Here is an 8,703-nt window from a genome sequence, read left to right as displayed (position 1 = left end):
TCCATCATCTTGTTGCAATCTCAACAAACAACAATCCTTACCCTGCACTGCTCGAAATTGATTGGGCCACGGACATGAAGGGGATCATTAACTTAAGAAGACGCAAGATGACATTTGAAAAGAAGTCACTATGGGTAGTAGTTCCACTAGACCCAATGGAAGGAGAACGCTACACCGAACCTGTACGCGACGAGGAAAGTGACGATGAACTAGATTACATTTATCAAATAACAATGCAAGACCTAGATTGAATGTAGTCCATCGATAATAGAAGAACCTCGTGGGAATGTGATAGCATCTGCACCATGGATTCCGAGGAAGAGGCAGAGCAATGGCAGAATCGACTATAGGTCGTTACGACACTCAATTTCAATATGGTGACCCAGTCGATACAACACGTAACGACAGAAGAAAGACCACGACCGGAGGAGAACGGCGCGACCGTTGAAGCACAACTTGCCCCGCCGGATACAGTATGCGTAATCCAGGAGCAGCCCAGTGCACCGAAAGACGAGTTGCGAGTACCTAGTGGGGAGCCGCAAAAGCTGGGATGTAGGAGATGGTTTCAAATCCAGATTAGAGGACGTGCATGGCGGCCACGATGGCATAAAGCGGTAGTTTGAAAGATACGGATGCCCATCGAACAACTGACAATTCGCCTGGACCTACATGGAACACAAGGTCACAAAGTTGGGAGGAACCATCCCTCTATAGCCCAACCAACCACTACAGGTGTAGCTCACTCCACCAGTGACGATGACCGTGACAGAGTTCAGTAGCTTTGGGAAACCATTCTGCATGGAAAACTACGACTCGATGAGTTAGAAGAAACTGGGGCCCGACTCCGTGCACGAAGTCTGACGCTGGACAGAGAAATTGCGTAATTGCATTTAGAAGTTGCCTACCTGTATTATGGGAAGGAATGACCAAAGGAAACTGATGTGGTTGGCTCTCCTATCCTGTTACAAGCATTGGCTCCATTAGCATGGTTGTGACTACACCCGATAGAACAAGGATGTGCGTGCCATTATTCAGTAGTAGAATTGAAAGACCGTATAGAGTGCTCGTGAACTGGGCTAGTCGGGAAACGGAAGACCCGTACTAGGGGTTCGCCCACTTGACTATCTATAGGAGACCCAGTCCGAATGCCCCACACAGTTGAAAGAGGGCGTGGGATGATAAACCTGACTGCTGTAGAGTTGCACAACAGAACCACCACATACATACAAAACCGCATTTGCATCCCTGGGGATTCGCTGTTGCGAAGGAAAGATGGAAAGCGACCATTGCAGGTACTGTTCATGAAATAATGACCCCTTTAAAGCACTACAAAGCCGGCGACGAGAAATTAAGGCAGAGGAAAAACCACCGAAATCGCATTTAAGAACTACCGAATGGGCAAGCAGCCAATTTGGAATGTCAAATCATATATAATCAGGGTCGGGGTCACACCACCACGTCTTACTACTCTACAAGAAAATCGCCTTGCATGAGCAGCATGATGAGTGATGAGCGATTCAAAAAATAGTCCATGGTTTCATGCATTGACAAAGTATTACCAAAATGCAATCTTGAAGGCACAAGATCCTACCACAGACAAGCCGCAGACCTCCACGCCACAGGCCACCGAACTCCCCAATCTCCCTAGACGCCACGAGCCAAGAAGGATCCCCAGAGCCCAAACCCAGTAAGAAGGTCACCTCGACACCTGCAATCTAGAAAATTCACGATGGAGGAGAAGGCTAAACTGTTATAATTGAAAGTGAGGACGAAGATTAGGGTCCTCCCACATACGTCGAAGAAGTCCTCCCTGAAGAAGATCCTATACAGCTAGTATGGTGACCCAAGTATGTGTCACCAAGCAAAGGGAAGGCCAAGGTACCTGCAAACCTAGATGAAGTTTCCACTATAATCGTCACCCCATCACTACCAAAAGAGGTTCCAATAGAAAACTCGGTGGTTGGCCATGTGGTGACAATGAAGTTTGAAGATTGGGACCTTGCAGATATAGTAAAATTTCCCCATCTGGCGATGGACAAACTAATGGACTGGAAGATATAAGGGATGGTGAAAACCCTACAACCAAAGGAGTGGCTATAGGAGGTGGACAAAGCTAGATTGCTATGTCTCTTGTCGATTCCTCACTTCCTTTGACCCCCTATCACCATGTTGGTCATAAAACAACTGCTCTGTTTAGTTCATGAGGACATATTATGGGTTGGTAAACCCATTCGTATAACAGCAGAACTTTTTCATCGGGTTTCGCACCTCCCCTATGATGGAAGAGACCCTCGAGAGATTACTGATAAAGATAACGATGTTGCGATGATAGAACGACTGAAAAAGAAGTACCAACTCGCCAAGGGACAATGAGGGTATATCATTGATATTATTTCCAATAACGCAGTCCCCGTTGCCACCTAGTTGCCGGCAGAGAAAGTCATGAGGAAATGTTGCGACACTGAGGTCCCCGCCGTCGTTATTTTTCTTGCAGAGGAATACGCAGTCGGCGTATGGTTCAATTGGTCACAGTTCCTTTGTGAAGAGTTTCAAACCAATTTCCGCAAGGTACAGGAGGAAGGCATGAGATTCCATTATGCATGGTTGCTCCTATCCATCATGTTGGTCGCCATTGACTTACCCGAGGGAAGCCAGTTTCCAGTCTTGGATCCGGAATGGCCTAAAGCCACTTGCTATGCTTTGCTTTGGGCAACAAGGGACGCAGGGTGAATTTTCAATATCAAAATATTTTGGGTATTAATGGATGCGACTGTGCATCAATGGATTAATCAGTTACCCCGCCTAACTGACGAGATCTATGAAAGCATGAAGCACATTACCGAATTTAAAGCAGACATGCATCATGTCTACATCAAGGCGCACAAGGACCCAACCCAGGCATGGACATCACTCTGGTTTATTGCTATTAATGACGTTATTGATGGGATTGTGGATACTTGGCCAGCGACCTGGCATGGACCCTTCGCGGAAGAGTGTGACGAGGCCGCCATTCAGAAAGAAAGGAGGAAGCTAAGCGCATTGCACAACAAAAACGGAATGCACAGTTGGTCGCGCAAGTTAAAGCAACTCGGGAGGCGGCACTCGCAGCAGCAGGCAAGACACAACTAGGTGAGGAGACATCAACAAAGAACAAAGGAAGTCAAAAGGAAACCACTCAACCGGTCGTGACAGATACTCCATCCACTACTATAGGGGCCCCTTTAAAGCGCTTAGTGACACCAGAGCGGCCGAAGCCATGCAAGAAGGCGAAGGCCTCTAAAACAGACAGCGAGGTGACCACCCTAACCGAAGCTGACCTGAATGACATCGAAACCACCATTCGCAAGGCCACACATGATGTAGTAGATGAAGCTATGTCTGAGGAGCAGATTATGTTGGGGGAGCTCCGTACGCAGTTACAAACATTAGGAATCCGTGTCACAAGTGAAAGTACTGCTACAAAGGGTTTTGGTATGTTAGCTACAGAACCATTATTGAAGACCCAAGTCACCTATTCTATTGCAATTCCAGCAGGCGTGTTGATCATTGACAACGTGGAGGACAGAGATGTGCTGGGACGGGTTACAAGACTGGGACTCAACCTAGCCACGTTTCCACGAGAAAGCTTGCAGCAGCTCCAGGATAGTCCCATGATAGAGCTCCACAACCGGGAAGGCCGTACCGAACAAATCCTCTAGGAGAAAAAAATCAATCTCGAATAGCTGCGCCTCCAACGAGACGAAGCCGTCACACAGAACCATCAAGTGCAGCGGATTGTTACAGAATATTGTTGAAGTGCCCCTGAATTGGAGATTCTGGCTGATCTCCATATTGACACCCAAATTCAGAAGTTGGCTACTAGGTTCCGTCACGCTAAAGAGGAGGCTGTGCAGATCCATCAGGAGCTTAGTGTGTAGATTGCAGAGTTGAAATTGTATTCTCAGTCGGCGATGCCCCCTGAGATCATGGAGCAGGGCAAGAACATCATCACCACTGCCCACGCAACACTTATGAGGACGATAAAGGAATGTATGGACCTGTTCACACAGTCGATTGTCACACTCACGACACTTCAAGAGGATCCAACCTTTCAGTGCTTGGAAACCAAAGCTCAGGAGCTTCAGGAAACCTATGACATAATCAAAGGAACTGTGTGAGTGTTGTTATTATGTAGCGCCTAGCTAAGATAAGGGAGGCCCAAGACCTAAAAATCCAGGTTGATGCGACCCGGCAGAAGGAAACTATGATTAAAGCCCGTCTCCAGCCATGGTTGGATGAAGCATTTGCAGTTTCGACCACCATAGAGCACAGGGTAGCTCATATGCAAAGCGAGTTTGCCACTATTGAGACAGTGCCGCCAGAGACTGAGTTAATAGCCACACGAGTAGAAATGATGCAACGGATGATGGAAGAATTTGCTACTGGAACAAGTGAAGCACAGAAGATGCTAACCAACCTCCGTGAGAAGATCACCGCATCAGCCGAGTGACTCGGGACGAGTCCTGATGATTGTGTTGGGGGACTGTTGGGTAGCGAAAGCCCCACATAATGGTTAGGAGGTTCGAAGCCGGATATTTTGGGTAAAGTTAGGGTAAAGACTCTGCTGAAAGCATGGAGTTTGAATTGTAATGGGTTGAGTCAAAGGGTAGTCCACCCAAAAATAATAAAAAGTAATGTAAATAGAGTCGGCCTCCGTAGGGATCACGGGCCAAGGGAGGGTATAAATAAAGCACGACTCTATGAGGGAAAGGGAGTTCTTTTGAGGGATGAAATGTAATGGGTTCTTAAAGAAGATAGTCTGAAATCGTCTGTAAGTCTAAGTCGAGGGTTGGGTAGTACGTAGAGGCTCTGCAGCTGTGTGCACTGAGGCCTAGAAAGTCCGAAGCTGTGTGCGCGGACCCTTGCAACTGGGTGTGCAGGGTAGATTTGGATGTATTGGTGGAGAATAATAATAAAGATAAGTTTGCTTCCATATTTCTGTATTATTGCTCATCTGTCTTTATGGTTTACCTTTCTATATTTGGTTAATGCAAATGTGATAAGCACATGTGAATCTAGGTTCATTCTGTGCACGAATCGATTATGTTGGTTAAATGTTTGCTTAAAGACCCTGTCGAATAATTCTGAATCATAACCGCTTCCTTCAAGTAGAATAGCATATTGATAAGAAAAATATAATCACTCTAGATCTGTGGGAGTACCTAACAGCACGGAGCGATAAACCAGTGCGTGAATCTTCCAGACCACACCAAGACGTCCCTAGGGTGCAGAAACCTGGTTCCAGCACCCTCCCTTGCTACCTCAGGTGAGACCTTATTCCGCGCTCCGCGGGCTGTTGCCGAAAGGGCCTGTAACTGCGGGATTTGTTTGGCTAAATAACTCTTCCAAACCTAGGCCAGGCCCATATAAGCCAACAATGATCTTTGTGATGTTTCTTTTACTAAAGCTTTGATACCATGTTTCTTTTTTAGTACAATTGATACAAGTACTTTATTTATGAACTATGGTAATTGCTTGTGAATATATATTATAATTATTTTATCTTCATCAAGCAATCACATTTCATAAATTTAAGTAATAACCATGAAAGAAATGTAGATATCACAATGTGTGTGTGAGAGAGATATGTGAGTGATAAGTGTGTATGTAAAATGAAAAAGTTAAAGTTTATTTTATACCCAAATGTTGAATATCACATAAATATGGTGGGTAGCAACTCTGGGTAAGTATATTTTTTTACATATTATTCCTATTTTGTCTTTTATGCAAATACTTACTTAAATTATGGTGGGTAGTAATTGACGAAAAATATGTTATTTATGTGAGTATGAGCCATTTTCAAGGATATTAATTTTAGGTGGATTTTGTTGATTTATTTTCCTTTAATTTTCTTTCTTCTAATTTAACATTTAATTTTATTATGTTTTTACATAGTATTATAAACACATCAAGGAATGGCCATAAATACATTCTTCAAAAGAAGGTAAGCGTGCTTACCTATCTCTCTCTCTGAATGGAAGTCTCTTTCTCTAAATGGAAGTGCATGCAAGTACAAGGAATGAGACTTGTGTCCCATGGGCTACTACAATGCACAAACCCTCTCTATTTTATCTCTCTCTATCCACTCTCATCTACTCTGCTCATCTATGGAATAAAATGGACTCCAATAGCCTAGCGCAACCCAACTAGCCTGCCAATGGTTAGGTTTGACTCCTTCAACTCTTAACTAGAGTTACATTATTGACTCTTCTAGAGTCTTCATCATGATCATGTGTCTAGCTCATTTTCCATGAATAAGGGAGTCTGACATGGCATCCTCTCAAATTATGGTGGTTAATTTCAACAGGTCAACTTTTGGGCGACATAACTTTCTCACACAAGCTCAAATTGAGGCGATCCTTGTGTTGTTGGAAATTTATCATCATTATACTATATAATCTAGGTCCATAGTAAGGTCTAGAAGACAAATAGTATTATTTTAAGGCCTCAAATTGGTTCCTAAATCTTTTGAACTAAAATTTTCCAAATTGGTACCACCGATAAAAATGGTCCCGTGCATTGACTCCTTCACTTTTTCCACTTTGAAAGCATCAATATGGATGAAAAATAAGATAATGGTCCAATCCATAATAATATTTTTGCCTTGGGTTTCTTTCGTGATGGATTTTCATGTCAAGTCTATACATGTTAGACAGATTAGAAGTTTCTAATTTAGACTCCAAAATCCTTTTTGTGGTACACTTCCAATACCTTGGATAATATAGTTGGTTATAACTCCACTACTTCCATAAATATGGAAGTTACTTCCACGAATTCCCACTCAATATTTTGTTAGAGAAAGTTTTTCATATTAGATCGCATGAACATTTGGCGTAGCCAATAATTAGTTAGCAATAATTGATTCTCCAAATCCGTTTTGTTTCTTTTCCTCCCACCTCATGGCTTCTCATGGTCCATGCCTATGCTTTTCCTCTTCATCAAATGGAATTAAACTACGATTATTCCAAGTATTTTTCCCATTTACATTTATATGCATATACAAGGATTAATAACATATTTAATACAATTACAATAAAAGTGGGGATTCATTGTTGGGTTATTATATGTGGGATATAATCATCAATAGTTTGATTGATTTCATTTCAAAAAAAATGAGTTTATGGTTGGGGTCCCAATAAACCTAAAAAGATAGAGAGGAAATCATTTCCCCTATCCTCCTTATCGTATAAAAGAGTAATTGGAGAGGTAGAAGATAGTGGCTTACTCGAAATTAAGTTTTCACTTCTACGCATGAGTTTTTTTTAGGCTTCAATAATAAGTTTGGAGAAATCTTCTTCTGTCAAGCTTGTTGGTTAAGTAGCAATACGTTATTTTATAACTGAGGTGTTCCTTAGGTGGAATGAAATGGTGATGCCAACTCCTTTCTATCTTTTCATAGCCACATCATTTTCTACAAAGGTTTTGATCATTTTAGCATTAGGTGTCCATAAGAATGTAAACACCCACATTTGAATGGTATACCTTCATAGTCTAGCACTTGAAAATAAATTGTGTTTGCTCTCTTAATAGTAATAAATTCCACTAATCCTCTAGATCAATTTAGACCTACTAGACTTTGCACCATTTCCAAATATCTAGTGGTACGATAGGAATTATCAACTTCATAAAATTCATGGAATACCTTATTGACCTATAAGATTAATAACAATGCCAAAAGTCAAACACAAATTATAATTATCTCTAAATTCTCTATGTTTGTGGCAAATTCTACCTTTCATTTCATTAAAAAAAAGGGCCTATGACCCCTAGCTCAAGTCAAGTTTTACTGTATCTATGTGTTTTTTTATAAATCTATATTTCATTTCATTCCCTTCATAAATATAGATCACCCACCAAGTGCACATCCTCCATGTCCATAATTTCATGGATCTTAATTCCTTTGCCTCACACGAGATTGGTCTCCTCAACTTTGTGTTTAATGCACTTACAATTCCTTTTATGCTTTTCCAAACCAAGCCAATTCTCTCTAAGATGGGGCTCATATTTTTTGAGCGTGAATGTTGCTCATCAACTCCCCATGAAGATATTGTTTGATAAAATCCCTATCTCATGTTCAATATGTGGTTGTTTCAAGGTGCAATCTAATAGTGGTATCTCTCCCCATCATAGATTCACTTGTATCATGAAATGGGTGGAGCTAGGTGCCCAAAGCAAGTAATGTTTTGTTTCCTCCATGTTATCTAAGAGGGAGTAGATGAGAAAATCCATTTATAACTCTATGGAGTGTGAGTAATCAAAGAGCCTCGTGTTTCCATCAATCAATGCTTCATTGGATTTGTGATGTGAATCCCTCGTCCTATTAGACATTTGTGGATTTTGAACCCCAAGTTCTCTAATGATTGAACCCATTACATCGAAAATTCCTCCTCTGATAGTTGTTCATCCCATTGCTTGTCGAAATTTGTAGAGAAGTTGTGTTTCCCTCTTGTAAGCTTTAACATGACCCAAATCATCTGACCCTGAAATTGGTCCTCTTAGTAGTTCACATACTCTTCTTCCATAACTAAAGTGTTCCTGACTAGGATATCTAATTCAATAGGGAAAAAAGAACTAACTCTAACCTAGGCTAAAACCCTAACCGTAGAACTAGCCAAAGTATTAAACCTAACTACAAAACCATCTCCCCTTCATCAACCCCAATAT

Source organism: Pinus tabuliformis, chromosome 1_1 (genome assembly GCF_031772625.1).
Source record: "Pinus tabuliformis cultivar Carrire ecotype Pingquan chromosome 1_1, CPIR1, whole genome shotgun sequence".
NCBI lineage: Eukaryota > Viridiplantae > Streptophyta > Pinopsida > Pinales > Pinaceae > Pinus > Pinus tabuliformis.
The sequence above is the reverse complement of the archived record's forward strand: the minus strand, read 5'-3'. Positions refer to the sequence as shown.